Source organism: Syngnathus scovelli, chromosome 5 (genome assembly GCF_024217435.2).
Source record: "Syngnathus scovelli strain Florida chromosome 5, RoL_Ssco_1.2, whole genome shotgun sequence".
NCBI lineage: Eukaryota > Metazoa > Chordata > Actinopteri > Syngnathiformes > Syngnathidae > Syngnathus > Syngnathus scovelli.
This window is the reverse complement of record NC_090851.1, coordinates 16,538,066-16,561,970: the sequence shown is the minus strand read 5'-3', so window position 1 is coordinate 16,561,970 and position 23,905 is coordinate 16,538,066.

Below are 23,905 nucleotides of genomic sequence, written 5' to 3'. Positions count from 1 at the left end.
GTGCCGCGTTGACCACTGCCCATGAAGAATTTACCACCTGCAACGTTTGGTTTAGGTTTTAGGTGGATTTTTAATTTTATTGCTTAAATCGTATTTTCTCGACGAGCTGAGCACGTTTTCTGAAATGTGCTCCTCCCGTCACTCTGGTTGGGTGCGCATAGTAAAAAGTGCTCTTGGCAGCTAGAGAGTGCCGCGTTGGCCACTGCGCATGAAGAAATAACCACCTGCAACGTTTGGTTTAGGTTTTAGGTGCATTTTTAATTTTATTGCTTAAATCGCATTTTCTCGACAAGCTGAGCACGTTTTCTGAAAAGTGCTCTTGGCAGCTAGAGAGTGCCGCGTTGACCACTGCGCATGAAGAAATAACCACGTGCAACGTTTGTTTTAGGTTTTGGGTGCATTTTTAATTTTATTGCTTAAATCGCATTTTCTCGTCGAGCTGAGCACGTTTTCAGAAATGTGCTCCTCCCGTCACTCTGGTTGGGTGCGCATAGTAAAAAGTGCTCTTGGCAGCTAGAGAGTGCCGCGTTGACCATTGCGCATGAAGAAATAACCACCTGCAACGTTTGGTTTAGGTTTTAGGTGCATTTTTAATTTTATTGCTTAAATCGCATTTTCTCGACGAGCTGAGCACGTTTTCTGAAATGTGCTCCTCCCGTCACTCTGGTTGGGTGCGCATAGTAAAAAGTGCTCTTGGCAGCTAGAGAGTGCCGCGTTGACCACTGCGCATGAAGAAATGACCATCTGCAACGTTTGGTTTAGGTTTTGGGTGCATTTTTGCTTTTATTGCTTAAATCGCATTTTCTCGACGAGCTGAGCACGTTTTCTGAAATGTGCTCCTCCCGTCACTCTGGTTGGGTGCGCATAGTAAAAAGTGCTCTTGGCAGCTAGAGAGTGCCGCGTTGACCACTGCGCATTTAGAAATGACCATCTGCAAAGTTTGGTTTAGGTTTTGGGTGCATTTTTAATTTTATTGCTTAAATCGCATTTTCTCGAAGAGCTGAGCACGTTTTCTGAAATGTGCTCCTCCCGTCACTCTGGTTGGGTGCGCATAGTAAAAAGTGCTCTTGGCAGCTAGAGAGTGCCGCGTTGACCACTGCGCATGAAGAAATGACCATCTGCAACGTTTTGTTTAGGTTTTAGGTGCATTTTTAATTTTATTGCTTAAATCGCATTTTCTCGTCGAGCTGAGCACGTTTTCTGAAATGTGCTCCTCCCGTCACTCTGGTTGGGTGCACATAGTAAAAAGTGCTCTTGGCAGCTAGAGAGTGCCGCGTTGGCCACTGCGCATGAAGAAATAACTACCTGCAACGTTTGGTTTAGGTTTTAGGTGCATTTTTAATTTTATTGCTTAAATCGCATTTTCTCGACGAGCTGAGCACGTTTTCTGAAATGTGCTCCTCCCGTCACTCTGGTTGGGTGCGCATAGTAAAAAGTGCTCTTGGCAGCTAGAGAGTGCCACGTTACGGCTGCACATGAAGAAATAACCACCTGCAACGTTTGGTTTAGGTTTTAGGTGCATTTTTAATTTTATTGCTTTGATCGCATTTTCTCGACGAGCTGAGCACGTTTTCTGAAATGTGCTCCTCCCGTCACTCTGGTTGGGTGCGCATAGTAAAAAGTGCTCTTGGCAGCTAGAGAGTGCCGCGTTGACCACTGCGCATGAAGAAATAACCACCTGCAACGTTTGGTTTAGGTTTTAGGTGCATTTTTAATTTTATTGCTTAAATCGCATTTTCTCGACGAGCTGAGCACGTTTTCTGAAATGTGCTCCTCCCGTCACTCTGGTCGGGTGCGCATAGTAAAAAGTGCTCTTGGCAGCTAGAGAGTGCCGCGTTGACTGCTGCACATGAAGAAATAACCACCCCCAACGTTTGGTTTAGGTTTTAGGTGCATTTTTAATTTTATTGCTTAAATCGCATTTTCTCGACGAGCTGAGCACGTTTTCTGAAATGTGCTCCTCCCGTCACTCTGGTTGGGTGCGCATAGTAAAAAGTGCTCTTGGCAGCTAGAGAGTGCCGCGTTGACCACTGCGCATGAAGAAATAACCACCCGCAACGTTTGGTTTAGGTTTTAGGTGCATTTTTAATTTTATTGCTTAAATCGCATTTTCTCGACGAGCTGAGCACGTTTTCTGAAATGTGCTCCTCCCGTCACTCTGGTTGGGTGCGCATAGTAAAAAGTGCTCTTGGCAGCTCGAGAGTGCCGCGTTGACCACTGCGCATGAAGAAATAACCACGTGCAACGTTTGTTTTAGGTTTTGGGTGCATTTTTAATTTTATTGCTTAAATCGCATTTTCTCGTCGAGCTGAGCACGTTTTCAGAAATGTGCTCCTCCCGTCACTCTGGTTGGGTGCGCATAGTAAAAAGTGCTCTTGGCAGCTAGAGAGTGCCGCGTTGACCATTGCGCATGAAGAAATAACCACCTGCAACGTTTGGTTTAGGTTTTATGTGCATTTTTAATTTTATTGCTTAAATCGCATTTTCTCGACGAGCTGAGCACGTTTTCTGAAATGTGCTCCTCCCGTCACTCTGGTTGGGTGCGCATAGTAAAAAGTGCTCTTGGCAGCTAGAGAGTGTCGCGTTGACCACTGCGCATGAAGAAATAACCACCTGCAACGTTTGGTTTAGGTTTTAGGTGCATTTTTAATTTTATTGCTTAAATCGCATTTTCTCGACGAGCTGAGCACGTTTTCTGAAATGTGCTCCTCCCGTCACTCTGGTTGGGTGCGCATAGTAAAAAGTACTCTTGGCAGCTAAAGAGTGCCGCGTTGACCACTGCCCATGTAGAAATAACCACCTGCCACGTTTGGTTTAGGTTTTAGGTGCATTTTTAATTTTATTGCTTAAATCGCATTTTCTCGACGAGCTGAGCACGTTTTCTGAAATGTGCTCCTCCCGTCACTCTGGTTGGGTGCGCATAGTAAAAAGTACTCTTGGCAGCTAGAGAGTGCCGCGTTGACCACTGCCCATGAAGAAATAACCACCTGCAACGTTTGGTTTAGGTTTTAGGTGCATTTTTAATTTTATTGCTTAAATCGCATTTTCTCGACGAGCTGAGCACGTTTTCTGAAATGTGCTCCTCCCGTCACTCTGGTTGGGTGCGCATAGTAAAAAGTGCTCTTGGCAGCTAGAGAGTGCCGCGTTGGCCACTGTGCATGAAGAAATAACCACCTGCAACGTTTGGTTTAGGTTTTGGGTGCATTTTTAATTTTTTTGCTTAAATCGCATTTTCTCGACGAGCTGAGCACGTTTTCTGAAATGTGCTCCTCCCGTCACTCTGGTTGGGTGCGCATAGTAAAAAGTGCTCTTGGCAGCTAGAGAGTGCCGCGTTGACCACTGCGCATGAAGAAATAACCACTTGCAACGTTTGGTTTAGGTTTTGGGTGCATTTTTAATGTTATTGCTTAAATCGCATTTTCTCGAAGAGCTGAGCACGTTTTCTGAAATGTGCTCCTCCCGTCACTCTGGTTGGGTGCGCATAGTAAAAAGTGCTCTTGGCAGGTAGAGAGTGCCGCGTTGACCACTGCGCATGAAGAAATGACCATCTGCAACGTTTGGTTTAGGTTTTAGGTGCATTTTTAATTTTATTGCTTAAATCGCATTTTCTCGACGAGCTGAGCACGTTTTCTGAATGTGCTCCTTCCGTCACTCTGGTTGGGTGCGCATAGTAAAAAGTGCTCTTGGCAGCTAGAGAGTGCCGCGTTGACCACTGCGCATGAAGAAATGACCATTTGCAACGTTTGGTTTAGGTTTTAGGTGCATTTTTAATTTTATTGCTTAAATCGCATCTTCTCGACGAGCTGAGCACGTTTTCTGAAATGTGCTCCTCCCGTTACTCTGGTTGGGTGCGCATAGTAAAAAGTGCTCTTGGCAGCTAGAGAGTGCCGCGTTGACCACTGCGCAAGAAGAAATAACCACCTGCAACGTTTGGTTTAGGTTTTGGGTGCATTTTTAATTTTATTGCTTAAATCGCATTTTCTCGACGAGCTGAGCACGTTTTCTGAAATGTGCTCCTCCGGTCACTCTGGTTGGGTGCGCATAGTAAAAAGTACTCTTGGCAGCTAGAGAGTGCCGCGTTGACCACTGCCCATGAAGAAATAACCACCTGCAACGTTTGGTTTAGGTTTTAGGTGCATTTTTAATTTTATTGCTTAAATCGCATTTTCTCGACGAGCTGAGCACGTTTTCTGAAATGTGCTCCTCCCGTCACTCTGGTTGGGTGCGCATAGTAAAAAGTGCTCTTGGCAGCTAGAGAGTGCCGCGTTGACCACTGCGCATGAAGAAATGACCATTTGCAACGTTTGGTTTAGGTTTTAGGTGCATTTTTAATTTTATTGCTTAAATTGCATTTTCTCGACGAGCTGAGAACGTTTTCTGAAATGTGCTCCTCCCGTCACTCTGGTTGGGTGCGCATAGTAAAACGTGCTCTTGGCAGCTAGACAGTGCCGCGTTGACCACTGCGCATGAAGAAATGACCATCTGCAACGTTTGGTTTAGGTTTTGGGTGCATTTTTGCTTTTATTGCTTAAATCGCATTTTCTCGACGAGCTGAGCACTTTTTCTGAAATGTGCTCCTCCCGTCACTCTGGTTGGGTGCGCATAGTAAAAAGTGCTCTTGGCAGCTAGAGAGTGCCGCGTTGACCACTGCGCATGAAGAAATAACCACGTGCAACGTTTGTTTTAGGTTTTAGGTGCATTTTTAATTTCATTGCTTTAATCGCATTTTCTCGACGAGCTGAGCACGTTTTCTGAAACGTGCTCCTCCCGTCACTCTGGTTGGGTGCGCATAGTAAAAAGTGCTCTTGGCAGCTAGAGAGTTCCGCGTTGACTGCTGCGCATGAAGAAATAATCACCTGCAACGTTTGGTTTAGGTTTTAGGTGCATTTTTAATTTTATTGCTTAAATCGCATTTTCTCGACGATCTGAGCACGTTTTCTGAAATGTGCTCCTCCCATCACTCTGGTTGGGTGCACATGGTAAAAAGTGCTCTTGGCAGCTAGAGAGTGCCACGTTGACCACTGCGCATGAAGAAATAACCGCCTGCAACGTTTGGTTTAGGTTTTGGGTGCATTTTTAATTTTATTGCTTAAATCGCATTTTCTCGTCGAGCTGAGCACGTTTTTTGAAATGTGCTCCTCCCGTCACTCTGGTTGGGTGCGCATAGTAAAAAGTGCTCTTGGCAGCTAGAGAGTGCCGCGTTGACGACTGCGCATGAAGAAATAACCACCTGCAACGTTTGGTTTAGGTTTTGGGTGCATTTTTAATTTTATTGCTTAAATCGCATTTTCTCGACGAGCTGAGCACGTTTTCTGAAATGTGCTCCGCCCGTCACTCTGGTTGGGTGCGCATAGTAAAAAGTGCTCTTGGCAGCTAGAGAGTGCCGCGTTGACCACTGCGCATGAAGAAATAACCACCTGCAACGTTTGGTTTAGGTTTTAGGTGCATTTTTAATTTTATTGCTTAAATCGCATTTTCTCGACGAGCTGAGCACGTTTTCTGAAATGTGCTCCTCCCGTCACTCTGGTTGGGTGCGCATAGTAAAAAGTGCTCTTGGCAGCTAGAGAGTGCCGCGTTGACCACTGCGCATGAAGAAATGACCATCTGCAACGTTTGGTTTAGGTTTTGGGTGCATTTTTAATTTTATTGCTTAAATCGCATTTTCTCAACGAGCTGAGCACGTTTTCTGGAATGTGCTCCTCCCGTCACTTTGGTTGGGTGTGCATAGTAAAAAGTGCTCTTGGCAGCTAGAGAGTGCCGCGTTGACCACTGCGCATGAAGAAATGACCATCTGCAGCGTTTGGTTTAGGTTTTAGGTGCATTTTTAATTTTATTGCTTAAATCGCATTTTCTCGACGAGCTGAGCACGTTTTCTGAAATGTGCTCCTCCCGTCACTCTGGTTGGGTGTGCATATTAAAAAGTGCTCTTGGCAGCTAGAGAGTGCCGCGTTGACCAATGCGCACGAAGAAATGACCATCTGCAACGTTTGGTTTAGGTTTTGGGTGCATTTTTAATTTTATTGCTTAAATTGTATTTTCTCGACGAGCTGAGCACGTTTTCTGGAATGTGCTCCTCCCGTCACTCTGTTTGGGTGTGCATAGTAAAAAGTGCTCTTGGCAGCTAGAGAGTGCCGCGTTGACCACTGCGCATGAAGAAATAACCACCTGCAACGTTTGGTTTAGGTTTTGGGTGCATTTTTAATTTTATTGCTTAAATCGCATTTTCTCGACGAGGTGAGCACGTTTTCTGAAATGTGCTCCTCCCGTCACTCTGGTTGGGTGTGCCTAGTAAAAAGTGCTCTTGGCAGCTAGAGAGTGCCGCGTTGACCACTGCGCATGAAGAAATGACCATCTGCGACGTTTGGTTTAGGTTTTGGGTGCATTTTTAATTTTATTGCTTAAATCGCATTTTCTCGACGAGCTGAGCACGTTTTCTGGAATGTGCTCCTCCCGTCACTCTGGTTGGGTGCGCATAGTAAAAAGTGCTCTTGGCAGCTAGAGAGTGCCGCGTTGACCACTGCTCATGAAGAAATAACCACCTGCAACGTTTGGTTTAGGTTTTGGGTGCATTTTTAATTTTATTGCTTAAATCGCATTTTCTCGTCGAGCTGAGCACGTTTTCTGAAATGTGCTCCTCCCGTCACTCTGGTTGGGTGCGCATGGTAAAAAGTGCTCTTGGCAGCTAGAGAGTGCCGCGTTGACCACTGCGCATGAAGAAATGACCATCTGCAACGTTTGGTTTAGGTTTTGGGTGCATTTTTAATTTTATTGCTTAAATCGCATTTTCTCGACGAGCTGAGCACGTTTTCTGAAATGTGCTCCTCCCGTCACTCTGGTTGGGTGCGCATAGTAAAAAGTGCTCTTGGCAGCTAGAGAGTGCCGCGTTGACCACTGCGCATGAAGAAATAACCACGTGCAACGTTTGTTTTAGGTTTTAGGTGCATTTTTAATTTTATTGCTTAAATCGCATTTTCTCGACGAGCTGAGCACGTTTTCTGAAACGTGCTCCTCCCGTCACTCTGGTTGGGTGCGCATAGTAAAAAGTGCTCTTGGCAGCTAGAGAGTGCCGCGTTGACTGCTGCGCATGAAGAAATAACCACCTGCAACGTTTGGTTTAGGTTTTAGGTGCATTTTTAATTTTATTGCTTAAATCGCATTTTCTCGACGAGCTGAGCACGTTTTCTGAAATGTGCTCCTCCCGTCACTCTGGTTGGGTGCGCATGGTAAAAAGTGCTCTTGGCAGCTAGAGAGTGCCACGTTGACCACTGCGCATGAAGAAATAACCGCCTGCAACGTTTGGTTTAGGTTTTGGGTGCATTTTTAATTTTATTGCTTAAATCGCATTTTCTCGTCGAGCTGAGCACGTTTTCTGAAATGTGCTCCTCCCGTCACTCTGGTTGGGTGCGCATAGTAAAAAGTGCTCTTGGCAGCTAGAGAGTGCCGCGTTGACCACTGCGCATGAAGAAATGACCATCTGCAACGTTTGGTTTAGGGTTTGGGTGCATTTTTAATTTTATTGCTTAAATCGCATTTTCTCGACGAGCTGAGCATGTTTTCTGAAATGTGCTCCTCCCGTCACTCTTGTTGGGTGCGCATAGTAAAAAGTCCTCTTGGCAGCTAGAGAGTGCCGCGTTGACCACTGCGCATGAAGAAATAACCACGTGCAACGTTTGTTTTAGGTTTTGGGTGCATTTTTAATTTTATTGCTTAAATCGCATTTTCTCGACGAGCTGAGCACGTTTTCTGAAATGTGCTCCTCCCGTCACTCTGGTTGGGTGCGCATAGTAAAAAGTGCTCTTGGCAGCTAGAGAGTGCCGCGTTGACCACTGCGCATGAAGAAATAACCACCTGCAACGTTTGGTTTAGGTTTTGGGTGCATTTTTAATTTTATTGCTTAAATCGTATTTTCTCGACGAGCTGAGCACGTTTTCTGAAATGTGCTCCTCCCGTCACTCTGGTTGGGTGCGCATAGTAAAAAGTGCTCTTGGCAGCTAGAGAGTGCCGCGTTGACCACTGCGCATGAAGAAATGACCATCTGCAACGTTTGGTTTAGGTTTTGGGTGCATTTTTTTATTTTATTGCTTAAATCGCATTTTCTCGACGAGCTGATCACGTTTTCTGAAATGTGCTCCTCCCGTCACTCTGGTTGGGTGCGCATAGTAAAAAGTGTTCTTGGCAGCTAGAGAGTGCCGCGTTGACCACTGCGCATGAAGAAATAACCACGTGCAACGTTTGTTTTAGGTTTTAGGTGCATTTTTAATTTGATTGCTTAAATCGCATTTTCTCGTCGAGCTGAGCACGTTTTCTGAAATGTGCTCCTCCCGTCACTCTGGTTGGGTGCGCATAGTAAAAAGTGCTCTTGGCAGCTAGAGAGTGCCGCGTTGACTACTGCGCATGAAGAAATGACCATCTGCAACGTTTGGTTTAGGTTTTAGGTGCATTTTTAATTTTATTGCTTTAATCGCATTTTCTCGACGAGCTGAGCACGTTTTCTGAAATGTGCTCCTCCCGTCACTCTGGTTGGGTGCGCATAGTAAAAAGTGCTCTTGGCAGCTAGAGAGTGCCGCGTTGACAACTGCGCATGAAGAAATAACCACCTGCAACGTTTGGTTTAGGTTTTAGGTGCATTTTTAATTTTATTGCTTAAATCGCATTTTCTCGACGAGCTGAGCACGTTTTCTGAAATGTGCTCCTCCCGTCACTCTGGTTGGGTGCGCATAGTAAAAAGTGCTCTTGGCAGCTAGAGAGTGCCGCGTTGACCACTGCGCATGAAGAAATAACCACGTGCAACGTTTGTTTTAGGTTTTAGGTGTATTTTTTATTTGATTGCTTAAATCGCATTTTCTCGACGAGCTGAGCAAGTTTTCTGAAATGTGCTCCTCCCGTCACTCTGGTTGGGTGCGCATAGTAAAAAGTGCTCTTGGCAGCTCGAGAATGCCGCGTTGACCGCTGCGCATGAATAAATAACCACCTGCAACGTTTGGTTTAGGTTTTAGGTGCATTTTTAATTTTATTGCTTAAATCGCTAATTTCTCGACGAGCTGAGCACGATTTCTGAAATGTGCTCCTCCCGTCACTCTGGTTGGGTGCGCATAGTAAAAAGTGCTCTTGGCAGCTAGAGAGTGCCGCGTTGACCACTGCGCATGAAGAAATAACCGCCTGCAACGTTTGGTTTAGGTTTTGGGTGCATTTTTAATTTTATTGCTTAAATCGCATTTTCTCGACGAGCTGAGCACGTTTTCTGAAATGTGCTCCTCCCGTCACTCTGGTTGGGTGCGCATAGTAAAAAGTGCTCTTGGCAGCTAGAGAGTGCCGCGTTGACCACTGCGCATGAAGAAATGACCATCTGCAACGTTTGGTTTAGGTTTTAGGTGCATTTTTAATTTTATTGCTTAAATCGCATTTTCTCGACGAGCTGAGCACGTTTTCTGAATGTGCTCCTTCCGTCACTCTGGTTGGGTGCGCATAGTAAAAAGTGCTCTTGGCAGCTAGAGAGTGCCGCGTTGACCACTGCGCATGAAGAAATGACCATTTGCAACGTTTGGTTTAGGTTTTAGGTGCATTTTTAATTTTATTGCTTAAATTGCATTTTCTCGACGAGCTGAGAACGTTTTCTGAAATGTGCTCCTCCCGTCACTCTGGTTGGGTGCGCATAGTAAAACATGCTCTTGGCAGCTAGAGAGTGCCGCGTTGACCACTGCGCATGAAGAAATGACCATCTGCAACGTTTGGTTTAGGTTTTGGGTGCATTTTTGCTTTTATTGCTTAAATAGCATTTTCTCGACGAGCTGAGCACGTTTTCTGAAATGTGCTCCTCCCGTCACTCTGGTTGGGTGCGCATAGTAAAAAGTGCTCTTGGCAGCTAGAGAGTGCCGCGTTGACCACTGCGCATGAAGAAATAACCACGTGCAACGTTTGTTTTAGGTTTTAGGTGCATTTTTAATTTCATTGCTTAAATCGCATTTTCTCGACGAGCTGAGCACGTTTTCTGAAACGTGCTCCTCCCGTCACTCTGGTTGGGTGCGCATAGTAAAAAGTGCTCTTGGCAGCTAGAGAGTTACGCGTTGACTGCTGCGCATGAAGAAATAATCACCTGCAACGTTTGGTTTAGGTTTTAGGTGCATTTTTAATTTTATTGCTTGAATCGCATTTTCTCGACGATCTGAGCACGTTTTCTGAAATGTGCTCCTCCCATCACTCTGGTTGGGTGCGCATGGTAAAAAGTGCTCTTGGCAGCTAGAGAGTGCCACGTTGACCACTGCGCATGAAGAAATAACCGCCTGCAACGTTTGGTTTAGGTTTTGGGTGCATTTTTAATTTTATTGCTTAAATCGCATTTTCTCGTCGAGCTGAGCACGTTTTTTGAAATGTGCTCCTCCCGTCACTCTGGTTGGGTGCGCATAGTAAAAAGTGCTCTTGGCAGCTAGAGAGTGCCGCGTTGACCACTGCGCATGAAGAAATGACCATCTGCAACGTTTGGTTTAGGTTTTAGGTGCATTTTTAATTTTATTGCTTAAATCGCATTTTCTCGACGAGCTGAGCATGTTTTCTGAAATGTGCTCCTCCGGTCACTCTGGTTGGGTGCGCATAGTAAAAAGTGCTCTTAGCAGCTAGAGAGTGCCGCGTTGACCACTGCGCATGAAGAAATAACCACCTGCAACGTTTGGTTTAGGTTTTAGGTGCATTTTTAATTTTATTGCTTAAATCGCATTTTCTCGATGAGCTAAGCACGTTTTCTGAAATGTGCTGCTCCCGTCACTCTGGTCGGGTGCGCATAGTAAAAAGTGCTCTTGGCAGCTAGAGAGTGCCGCGTTGACAACTGCGCATGAAGAAATAACCACCTGCAACGTTTGGTTTAGGTTTTAGGTGCATTTTAAATTTTATTGCTTAAATCGCATTTTCTCGACGAGCTGAGCACGTTTTCTGAAATGTGCTCCTCCCGTCACTCTGGTTGGGTGCGCATAGTAAAAAGCGCTCTTGGCAGCTAGAGAGTGCCGCGTTGACGACTGCGCATGAAGAAATAACCACCTGCAACGTTTGGTTTAGGTTTTGGGTGCATTTTTAATTTTATTGCTTAAATCGCATTTTCTCGACGAGCTGAGCACGTTTTCTGAAATGTGCTCCGCCCGTCACTCTGGTTGGGTGCGCATAGTAAAAAGTGCTCTTGGCAGCTAGAGAGTGCCGCGTTGACCACTGCGCATGAAGAAATAACCACCTGCAACGTTTGGTTTAGGTTTTAGGTGCATTTTAAATTTTATTGCTTAAATCGCATTTTCTCGACGAGCTGAGCACGTTTTCTGAAATGTGCTCCTCCCGTCACTCTGGTTGGGTGCGCATAGTAAAAAGTGCTCTTGGCAGCTAGAGAGTGCCGCGTTGACTGCTGCGCATGAAGAAATGACCATCTGCAACGTTTGGTTTAGGTTTTGGGTGCATTTTTTATTTTATTGCTTAAATCGTATTTTCTCGACGAGCTGAGCACGTTTTCTGAAATGTGCTCCTCCCGTCACTCTGGTTGGGTGCGCATAGTAAAAAGTGCTCTTGGCAGCTAGAGAGTGCCGCGTTGACCACTGCGCATGAAGAAATGACCATCTGCAACGTTTGGTTTAGGTTTTGGGTGCATTTTTTAATTTTATTGCTTAAATCGCATTTTCTCGACGAGCTGAGCACGTTTTCTGAAATGTGCTCCTCCCGTCACTCTGGTTGGGTGCGCATAGTAAAAAGTGCTCTTGGCAGCTAGAGAGTGCCGCGTTGACTGCTGCGCATGAATAAATAACCACCTGCAACGTTTGGTTTAGGTTTTAGGTCCATTTTTAATTTTATTGCTTAAATCGCATTTTCTCGACGAGCTGAGCACGATTTCTGAAATGTGCTCCTCCCGTCACTCTGGTTGGGTGCGCATAGTAAAAAGTGCTCTTGGCAGCTAGAGAGTGCCGCGTTGACCACTGCGCATGAAGAAATAACGACCTGCAACGTTTGGTTTAGGTTTTAGGTGCATTTTTAATTTTATTGCTTAAATCGCATTTTCTCGACGAGCTGAGCACGTTTTCTGAAATGTGCTCCTCCCGTCACTCTGGTTGGGTGCGCATAGTAAAAAGTGCTCTTGGCAGCTAGAGAGTGCCGCGTTTACCACTGCGCATGAAGAAATAACCACCTGCAACGTTTGGTTTAGGTTTTAGGTGCATTTTTAATTTTATTGCTTAAATCGCATTTTCTCGACGAGCTGAGCACGTTTTCTGAAATGTGCTCCTCCCGTCACTCTGGTTGGGTGCGCATAGTAAAAAGTGCTCTTGGCAGCTAGATAGTGCCGCGTTGACCGCTGCGCATGAAGAAATAACCACCTGCAACGTTTGGTTTAGGTTTTAGGTGCATTATTAATTTTATTGCTTAAATTGCATTTTCTCGACGAGCTGAGCACGTTTTCTGAAATGTGCTCCTCCCGTCACTCTGGTTGGGTGCGCATAGTAAAAAGTGCTCTTGGCAGCTAGAGAGTGCCGCGTTGACCACTGCGCATGAAGAAATAACCACCTGCAACGTTTGGTTTAGGTTTTAGGTGCATTTTTAATTTTATTGCTTAAATCGCATTTTCTCGACGAGCTGAGCACGTTTTCTGAAATGTGCTCCTCCCGTCACTCTGGTTGGGTGCGCATAGTAAAAACTGCTCTTGGCAGCTAGAGAGTGCCGCGTTGACCACTGCGCATGAAGAAATAACCACCTGCAACGTTTGGTTTAGGTTTTGGGTGCATTTTTAATTTTATTGCTTAAATCGCATTTTCTGGACGAGCTGAGCACGTTTTCTGAAATGTGCTCCTCCCGTCACTCTGGTTGGGTGCGCATAGTAAAAAGTGCTCTTGGCAGCTAGAGAGTGCCGCGTTGACCTCTGCGCATGAAGAAATGACCATCTGCAACGTTTGGTTTAGGTTTTAGGTGCATTTTTAATTTTATTGCTTAAATCGCATTTTTTTCGACGAGCTGAGCATGTTTTCTGAAGTGTGCTCCTCCCGTCACTCTGGTTGGGTGCGCATAGTAAAAAGTGCTCTTGGCAGCTAGAGAGTGCCGCGTTGACCACTGCGCATGAAGAAATGACCATCTGCAACGTTTGGTTTAGGTTTTAGGTGCATTTTTAATTTTATTGCTTTAATCGCATTTTCTCAACGAGCTGAGCACGTTTTCTGAAATGTGCTCCTCCCGTCACTCTGGTTGGGTGCGCATAGTAAAAAGTGCTCTTGGCAGCTAGAGAGTGCCGCGTTGACCACTGCGCATGAAGAAATAACCACCTGCAACGTTTGGTTTAGGTTTTAGGTGCCTTTTTAATTTTATTGCTTAAATCGCATTTTCTCGACGAGCTGAGCACGTTTTCTGAAATGTGCTCCTCCCGTCACTCTGGTTGGGTGCGCATAGTAAAAAGTGCTCTTGGCAGCTAGAGAGTGCCGCGTTGACCACTGCGCATGAAGAAATAATGACCTGCAACGTTTGGTTTAGGTTTTGGGTGCATTTTTAATTTTATTGCTTAAATCGCATTTTCTCGACGAGCTGAGCACGTTTTCTGAAATGTGCTCCTCCCGTCACTCTGGTTGGGTGCGCATAGTAAAAAGTGCTCTTGGCAGCTAGAGAGTGCCGCGTTGACCACTGCGCATGAAGAAATAACCACCCGCAACGTTTGGTTTAGGTTTTACGTGCATTTTTAATTTTATTGCCTAAATCGCATTTTCTCGACGAGCTGAGCACGTTTTCTGAAATGTGCTCCTCCCGTCACTCTGGTTGGGTGCGCATAGTAAAAAGTGCTCTTGGCAGCTAGAGAGTGCCGCGTTGACCACTGCGCATGAAGAAATAACCACGTGCATCGTTTGTTTTAGGTTTTGGGTGCATTTTTAATTTTATTGCTTAAATCGCATTTTCTCGTCGAGCTGAGCACGTTTTCAGAAATGTGCTCCTCCCGTCACTCTGGTTGGGTGTGCATAGTAAAAAGTGCTCTTGGCAGCTAGAGAGTGCCGCGTTGACCACGGCGCATGAAGAAATGACCATCTGCAACGTTTGGTTTAGGTTTTAGGTGCATTTTTAATTTTATTGCTTTGATCGCATTTTCTCGACGAGCTGAGCACGTTTTCTGAAATGTGCTCCTCCCGTCACTCTGGTTGGGTGCGCATAGTAAAAAGTGCTCTTGGCAGCTAGAGAGTGCCGCGTTGACCACTGCGCATGAAGAAATAACCACCTGCAACGTTTGGTTTAGGTTTTAGGTGCATTTTTAATTTTATTGCTTAAATCGCAATTTCTCGAAGAGCTGAGCACGTTTTCTGAAATGTGCTCCTCCCGTCACTCTGGTCGGGTGCGCATAGTAAAAAGTGCTCTTGGCAGCTAGAGAGTGCCGCGTTGACTGCTGCACATGAAGAAATAACCACCCCCAACGTTTGGTTTAGGTTTTAGGTGCAATTTTAATTTTATTGCTTAAATCGCATTTTCTCGACTAGCTGAGCACGTTTTCTGAAATGTGCTCCTCCCGTCACTCTGGTTGGGTGCGCATAGTAAAAAGTTCTCTTGGCAGCTAGAGAGTGCCGCGTTGACCACTGCGCATGAAGAAATAACCACCTGCAACGTTTGGTTTAGGTTTTGGGTGCATTTTTAATTTTATTGCTTAAATTGCATTTTCTCGACGAGCTGAGCACGTTTTCTGAAATGTGCTCCTCCCGTCACTCTGGTTGGGTGCGCATAGTAAAAAGTGCTCTTGGCAGCTAGAGAGTGCCGCGTTGACCACTGAGCATGAAGAAATAACCACGTGCAACGTTTGTTTTAGGTTTTAGGTGCATTTTAAATTTGATTGCTTGAATCGCATTTTCTCGACGAGCTGAGCACGTTTTCTGAAATGTGCTCCTCCCGTCACTCTGGTTGGGTGCGCATAGTAAAAAGTGCTCTTGGCAGCTAGAGAGTGCCGCGTTGACCGCTGCGCATGAAGAAATAACCACCTGCAACATTTGGTTTAGGTTTTAGGTGCATTTTTAATTTTATTGCTTAAATCGCATTTTCTCGACGAGCTGAGCACGTTTTCTGAAATGTGCTCCTCCCGTCACTCTGGTTGGGTGCGCATAGTAAAAAGTGCTCTTGGCAGCTAGAGAGTGCCGCGTTGACCACTGCGCATGAAGAAATAACCGCCTGCAACGTTTGGTTTAGGTTTTGGGTGCATTTTTAATTTTATTGCTTAAATCGCATTTTCACGTCGAGCTGAGCACGTTTTCTGAAATGTGCTCCTCCCGTCACTCTGGTTGGGTGCGCATAGTAAAAAGTGCTCTTGGCAGCTAGAGAGTGCCGCGTTGACCACTGCGCATGAAGAAATGACCATCTGCAACGTTTGGTTTAGGTTTTGGGTGCATTTTTAATTTTATTGTTTAAATCGCATTTTCTCGACGAGCTGAGCAAGTTTTCTGAAATGTGCTCCTCCCGTCACTCTGGTTGGGTGCGCATAGTAAAAAGTGCTCTTGGCAGCTAGAGAGTCCCGCGTTGACCACTGCGCATGAAGAAATAACCACCTGCAACGTTTGGTTTAGGTTTTAGGTGCATTTTTAATTTTATTGCTTAAATCGCATTTTCTCGACGAGCTGAGCACGTTTTCTGAAATGTGCTCCTCCCGTCACTCTGGTTGGGTGCGCATAGTAAAAAGTGCTCTTGGCAGCTAGAGAGTGCCGCGTTGACCACTGCGCATGAAGAAATAACCACCTGCAACGTTTGGTTTTGGTTTTAGGTGCATCTTTAATTTTATTGCTTAAATCGCATTTTCTCGACGAGCTGAATACGTTTTCTGAAATGTGCTCCTCCCGTCACTCTGGTTGGGTGCGCATAGTAAAAAGTGCTCTTGGCAGCTAGAGATTGCCGCGTTGACCACTGCGCATGAAGAAATGACCATCTGCAACGTTTGGTTTAGGTTTTGGGTGCATTTTTAATTTTATTGCTTAAATCGCATTTTCTCGACGAGCTGAGCACGTTTTCTGAAATGTGCTCCTCCCGTCACTCTGGTTGGGTGCGCATAGTAAAAAGTGCTCTTGGCAGCTAGAGAGTGCCGCGTTGACCACTGCGCATGAAGAAATAATCACCTGCAACGTTTGGTTTAGGTTTTAGGTGCATCTTTACTTTTATTGCTTAAATCGCATTTTCTCGACGAGCTGAGCACGTTTTCTGAAATGTGCTCCTCCCGTCACTCTGGTTGGGTGCGCATAGTAAAAAGTGCTCTTGGCAGCTAGAGAGTGCCACGTTGACCACTGCGCATGAAGAAATGACCATCTGCAACGTTTGGTTTAGGTTTTAGGTGCATTTTTAATTTTATTGCTTAAATCGCATTTTCTCGACGAGCTGAGGACGTTTTCTGAAATGTGCTCCTCCCGTCACTCTGGTTGGGTGCGCATAGTAAAAAGTGCTCTTGGCAGCTAGAGAGTGCCGCGTTGACTGCTGCGCATGAAGAAATAACCACCTGCAACGTTTGGTTTAGGTTTTAGGTGCATTTTTAATTTTATTGCTTAAATCGCATTTTCTCGACGAGCTGAGCACGTTTTCTGAAATGTGCTCCTCCCGTCACTCTGGTTGGGTGCGCATGGTAAAAAGTGCTCTTGGCAGCTAGAGAGTGCCGCGTTGACCACTGCGCATGAAGAAATAACCTCCTGCAACGTTTGGTTTAGGTTTTGGGTGCATTTTTAATTTTATTGCTTAAATCGCATTTTCTCGACGAGCTGAGCACGCTTTCTGAAATGTGCTCCTCCCGTCACTCTGGTTGGGTGCGCTTAGTAAAAAGTGGTCTTGGCAGCTAGAGAGTGCCGCGTTGACCACTGCGCATTTAGAAATGACCATCTGCAAAGTTTGGTTTAGGTTTTGGGTGCATTTTTAATTTTATTGCTTAAATCGCATTTTCTCGACGAGCTGAGCACGTTTTCTGAAATGTGCTCCTCCCGTCACTCTGGTTGGGTGCGCATAGTAAAAAGTGCTCTTGGCAGCTAGAGCGTGCCGCGTTGACCACTGCGCATGAAGAAATAACCACCTGCAATGTTTGGTTTAGGTTTTGGGTGCATTTTTAATTTTATTGCTTAAATCGCATTTTCTCGTCGAGCTGAGCACGTTTTCTGAAATGTGCTCCTCCCGTCACTCTGGTCGGGTGCGCATAGTAAAAAGTGCTCTTGGCAGCTAGAGAGTGCCGCGTTGACCACTGCGCATGAAGAAATAACCACCCGCAACGTTTGGTTTAGGTTTTAGGTGCATTTTTAATTTTATTGCTTTAATCGCATTTTCTCGACGAGCTGAGCACGTTTTCTGAAATGTGCTCCTCCCGTCACTCTGGTTGGGTGCGCATAGTAAAAAGTGCTCTTGGCAGCTAGAGAGTGCCGCGTTGACCACTGCGCATGAAGAAATAACCAACTGCAACGTTTGGTTTAGGTTTTAGGTGCATTTTTAATTTTATTGCTTAAATCGCATTTTCTGGACGAGCTGAGCACGTTTTCTGAAATGTGCTCCTCCCGTCACTCTGGTTGGGTGCGCATAGTAAAAAGTGCTCTTGGCAGCTAGAGAGTGCCGCGTTGACCACTGCGCATGAAGAAATGACCATCTGCAACGTTTGGTTTAGGTTTTAGGTGCATTTTTAATTTTATTGCTTTAATCGCATTTTCTCGACGAGCTGAGCACGTTTTCTGAAATGTGCTCCTCCCGTCACTCTTGTTGGGTGCGCATAGTAAAAAGTGCTCTTGGCAGCTAGAGAGTGCCGCGTTGACCACTGCGCATGAAGAAATAACCACCTGCAACGTTTGGTTTAGGTTTTAGGTGCATTTTTAATTTTATTGCTTAAATCGCATTTTCTCGACGAGCTGAGCACGTTTTCTGAAATGTGCTCCTCCCGTCACTCTGGTTGGGTCGCATAGTAAAAAGTGCTCTTGGCAGCTAGAGAGTGCCGCGCTGACCACTGCGCATGAAGAAATAACCACCTGCAACGTTTGGTTTATGTTTTGGTTGCATTTTTAATTTTATTGCTTAAATCGCATTTTCTCGTCGAGCTTAGCACGTTTTCTGAAATGTGCTCCTCCCGTCACTCTGGTCGGGTGCGCATAGTAAAAAGTGCTCTTGGCAGCTAGAGAGTGCCGCGTTGACCACTGCGCATGAAGAAATAACCACCTGCAACGTTTGGTTTAGGTTTTAGGTGCATTTTTAATTTTATTGCTTTAATCGCATTTTCTCGACGAGCTGAGCACGTTTTCTGAAATGTGCTCCTCCCGTCACTCTGGTTGGGTGCGCATAGTAAAAAGTGCTCTTGGCAGCTAGAGAGTGCCACGTTGACCACTGCGCATGAAGAAATGACCATCTGCAACGTTTGGTTTAGGTTTGTTGTGCATTTTTAATTTTATTGCTTAAATCGCATTTTCTCGACGAGCTGAGCACGTTTTCTGAAATGTGCTCCTCCCGTCACTCTGGTTGGGTGCGCATAGTAAAAAGTGCTCTTGGCAGCTAGAGAGTGCCGCGTTGACCACTGCCCATGAAGAAACGACCACCTGCAACGTTTGGTTTAGGTTTTGGGTGCATTTTTAATTTTATTGCTTAAATCCAATTTTCTCGACGAGCTGAGCACGTTTTCTGAAATGTGCTCCTCCCGTCACTCTGGTTGGGTGCGCATAGTAAAAAGTGCTCTTGGCAGCTAGAGAGTGCCGCGTTGACCACTGCGCATGAAGAAATAACCACCTGCAACGTTTGGTTTAGGTTTTAGGTGCATTTATAATTTTATTGCTTAAGTCGCATTTTCTCGACGAGCTGAGCACGTTTTCAGAAATGTGCTCCTCCCGTCACTCTGGTTGGGTGCGCATAGTAAAAAGTGCTCTTGGCAGCTAGAGAGTGCCGCGTTGACCACTGCGCATGAAGAAATAACCACCTGCAACGTTTGGTTTAGGTTTTAGGTGCATTTTTAATTTTATTGCTTAAATCGCATTTTCTCGACGAGCTGAGCACGTTTTCTGAAATGTGCTCCTCCCGTCACTCTGGTCGGGTGCGCATAGTAAAAAGTGCTCTTGGCAGCTAGAGAGTGCCGCGTTGACTGCTGCACATGAAGACATAACCACCCCCAACGTTTGGTTTAGGTTTTAGGTGCATTTTTAATTTTATTGCTTAAATCGCATTTTCTCAACGAGCTGAGGACGTTTTCTGAAATGTGCTCCTCCCGTCACTCTGGTTGGGTGCGCATAGTAAAAAGTGCTCTTGGCAGCTAGAGAGTGCCGCGTTGACCACTGCGCATGAAGAAATAACCACGTGCAACGTTTGTTTTAGGTTTTAGGTGCATTTTTAATTTGATTGCTTAAATCGCATTTTCTCGACGAGCTGAGCACGTTTTCTGAAATGTGCTCCTCCCGTCACTCTGGTTGGGTGCGCATAGTAAAAAGTGCTCTTGGCAGCTAGAGAGTGCCGCGTTGACTGCTGCGTATGAAGAAATAACCACCTGCAACGTTTGGTTTAGGTTTTAGGTGCATTTTTAATTTTATTGCTTAAATCGCATTTTCTCGACGAGCTGAGCACGTTTTCTGAAATGTGCTCCTCCCGTCACTCTGGTTGGGTGCGCATAGTAAAAAGTGCTCTTGGCAGCTAGAGAGTGCCGCGTTGACCACTGCGCATGAAGAAATAACCACCTGCAACGTTTGGTTTAGGTTTTAGGTGCATCTTTAATTTTATTGCTGAAATCGCATTTTCTCGACGAGCTGAGCACGTTTTCTGAAATGTGCTCCTCCCGTCACTCTGGTTGGGTGCGCATAGTAAAAAGTGCTCTTGGCAGCTAGAGAGTGCCACGTTGACCACTGCGCATGAAGAAATGACCATCTGCAACGTTTGGTTTAGGTTTTAGGTGCATTTTTAATTTTATTGCTTAAATCGCATTTTCTCGACGAGCTGAGGACGTTTTCTGAAACGTGCTCCTCCCGTCACTCTGGTTGGGTGCGCATAGTAAAAAGTGCTCTTGGCAGCTAGAGAGTTCCGCGTTGACCACTGCGCATGAAGAAATGACCATCTGCAACGTTTGGTTTAGGTTTTAGTTGCATTTTTAATTTTATTGCTTAAATCGCATTTTCTCGACGAGCTGAGCACGTTTTCTGAAATGTGCTCCTCCCGTCACTCTGGTTGGGTGCGCATAGTAAAAAGTGCTCTTGGCAGCTAGAGAGTGCCGCGTTGACCACTGCGCATGAAGAAATAACCACCTGCAACGTTTGGCTTAGGTTTTGGGTGCATTTTTAATTTTATTGCTTAAATCGCATTTGCTGGACGAGCTGAGCACGTTTTCTGAAATGTGTTCCTCCCGTCACTCTGGTTGGGTGCGCATAGTAAAAAGTGCTCTTGGCAGCTAGAGAGTGCCGTGTTGACCACTGCGCATGAAGAAATGACCACCTGCAACGTTTGGTTTAGGTTTTAGGTGCATTTTTAATTTTATTGCTTAAATCGCATTTTCTCGACGAGCTGAGCACGTTTTCTGAAATGTGCTCCTCCCGTCACTCTGGTTGGGTGCGCATAGTAAAAAGTGCTCTTGGCAGCTAGAGAGTGCCGCGTTGACCACAGCGCATTAAGAAATAACCACCTGCAACGTTTGGTTTAGGTTTTGGGTGCATTTTTAATTTTATTGCTTAAATCGCATTATCTGGACGAGCTGAGCACGTTTTCTGAAATGTGCTCCTCCCGTCACTCTGGTTGGGTGCGCATAGTAAAAAGTGCTCTTGGCAGCTAGATAGTGCCGCGTTGACCGCTGCGCATGAAGAAATAACCACCTGCAACGTTTGGTTTAGGTTTTAGGTACATTTTTAATTTTATTGCTTAAATCGCATTTTCTCGACGAGCTGAGCACGTTTTCTGAAATGTGCTCCTCCCGTCACTCTGGTTGGGTGCGCATAGTAAAAAGTGCTCTTGGCAGCTAGAGAGTGCCGCGTTGACCACTGCGCATGAAGAAATGACCATCTGCAACGTTTGGTTTAGGTTTTAGGTGCATTTTTAATTTTATTGCTTAAATTGCATTTTCTCGACGAGCTGAGCACGTTTTCTGAAATGTGCTCCTCCCGTCACTCTGGTTGGGTGCGCATAGTAAAAAGTGCTCTTGGCAGCTAGAGAGTGCCGCGTTGACCACTGCGCATGAAGAAATAACCACGTGCAACGTTCGTTTTAGGTTTTAGGTGCATTTTAAATTTGATTGCTTAAATCGCATTTTCTCGACGAGCTGAGCACGTTTTCTGAAATGTGCTCCTCCCGTCACTCTGGTTGGGTGCGCATAGTAAAAAGTGCTCTTGGCAGCTAGAGAGTGCCGCGTTGACCGCTGCGCATGAAGAAATAACCACCTGCAACATTTGGTTTAGGTTTTAGGTGCATTTTTAATTTTATTGCTTAAATCGCATTTTCTCGACGAGCTGAGCACGTTTTCTGAAATGTGCTCCTCCCGTCACTCTGGTTGGGTGCGCATAGTAAAAAGTGCTCTTGGCAGCTAGAGAGTGCCGCGTTGACCACTGCGCATGAAGAAATAACCGCCTGCAACGTTTGGTTTAGGTTTTGGGTGCATTTTTAATTTTATTGCTTAAATCGCATTTTCTCGTCGAGCTGAGCACGTTTTCTGAAATGTGCTCCTCCCGTCACTCTGGTTGGGTGCGCATAGTAAAAAGTGCTCTTGGCAGCTAGAGAGTGCCGCGTTGACCACTGCGCATGAAGAAATGACCATCTGCAACGTTTGGTTTAGGTTTTAGGTGCATTTTTAATTTTACTGCTTAAATCGCATTTTCTCGACGAGCTGAGCACGTTTTCTGAAATGTGCTCCTCCCGTCACTCTAGTTGGGTGCGCATAGTAAAAAGTGCTCTTGGCAGCTAGAGAGTGCCGCGTTGACCACTGCGCATGAAGAAATAACCACCTGCACCGTTTGGTTTAGGTTTTAGGTGCATCTTTAATTTTATTGCTTAAATCGCATTTTCTCGACGAGCTGAATACGTTTTCTGAAATGTGCTCCTCCCGTCACTCTGGTTGGGTGCGCATAGTAAAAAGTGCTCTTGGCAGCTAGAGATTGCCGCGTTGACCACTGCGCATGAAGAAATGACCATCTGCAACGTTTGGTTTAGGTTTTGGGTGCATTTTTAATTTTATTGCTTAAATCGCATTTTCTCGACGAGCTGAGGACGTTTTCTTAAATGTGCTCCTCCCGTCACTCTGGTTGGGTGCGCATGGTAAAAAGTGGCAGCTAGAGAGTGCCGCGTTGACCACTGCGCATGAAGAAATAACCTCCTGCAACGTTTGGTTTAGGTTTTGGGTGCATTTTTAATTTTATTGCTTAAATCGCATTTTCTCGACGAGCTGAGCACGTTTTCTGAAATGTGCTCCTCCCGTCACTCTGGTTGGGTGTGCATAGTAAAAAGTGCTCTTGGCAGCTAGAGAGTGCCGCGTTGACCACTGCGCATGAAGAAATAACCACCTGCAACGTTTGGTTTTGGTTTTAGGTGCATCTTTAATTTTATTGCTTAAATCGGATTTTCTCGACGAGCTGAGCACGTTTTCTGAAATGTGCTCCTCCCGTCACTCTGGTTGGGTGCGCATAGTAAAAAGTGCTCTTGGCAGCTAGAGAGTGCCGCGTTGACCACTGCACATGAAGAAATAACCACCTGCAAGTTTGGTTTAGGTTTTAGGTGCATTTTTAATTTTATTGCTTATATCGCATTTTCTCGACGAGCTGAGCACGTTTTCTGAAATGTGCTCCTCCCGTCACTCTGGTTGGGTGCGCATAGTAAAAAGTGCTCTTGGCAGCTAGAGAGTGCCGCGTTGACCACTGCGCATGAAGAAATAACCACCTGCAACGTTTGGTTTAGGTTTTGGGTGCATTTTTAATTTTATTGCTTAAATCGCATTTTCTGGACGAGCTGAGCACGTTTTCTGAAATGTGCTCCTCCCGTCACTCTGGTTGGGTGCGCATAGTAAAAAGTGCTCTTGGCAGCTAGAGAGTGCCGCGTTGACCACTGCGCATGAAGAAATGACCATCTGCAACGTTTGGTTTAGGTTTTGGGTGCATTTTTAATTTTATTGCTTAAATCGCATTTTCTCGACGAGCTGAGCACGTTTTCTGAAATGTGCTCCTCCCGTCACTCTGGTTGGGTGCGCATAGTAAAAAGTGCTCTTGGCAGCTAGAGAGTGCCACGTTGACCACTGCGCATGAAGAAATAACCACGTGCAACGTTTGTTTTAGGTTTTAGGTGCATTTTTATTTTTATTGCTTAAATCGCATTTTCTCGACGAGCTGAGCACGTTTTCTGAAACGTGCTCCTCCCATCACTCTGGTTGGGTGCGCATAGTAAAAAGTGCTCTTGGCAGCTAGAGAGTGCCGCGTTGACTGCTGCACATGAAGAAATAACCACCCCCAACATTTGGTTTAGGTTTTAGGTGCATTTTTAGTTTTATTGCTTAAATCGCATTTTTTCGTCGAGCTGAGCACGTTTTCTGAAATGTGCTCCTCACGTCACTCTGGTTGGGTGCGCATAGTAAAACGTGCTCTTGGCAGCTAGAGAGTGCCGAGTTGACCACTGCGCATGAAGAAATGACCATCTGCAACGTTTGGTTTAGGTTTTGGGTGCATTTTTAATTTTATTGCTTAAATCGCATTTTCTCAACGAGCTGAGCACGTTTTCTGAAATGTGCTCCTCCCGTCACTCTGGTTGGGTGCGCATAGTAAAAAGTGCTCTTGGCAGCTCGAGAGTGCCGCGTTGACCGCTGCGCATGAAGAAATAACCACCTGCAACGTTTGGTTTAGGTTTTAGGTGCATTTTTAATTTTATTGCTTAAATCGCATTTTCTCGACGAGCTGAGCACGTTTTCTGAAATGTGCTCCTCCCGTCAATCTGGTTGGGTGCGCATAGTAAAAAGTGCTCTTGGCAGCTAGAGAGTGCCGCGTTGACCACT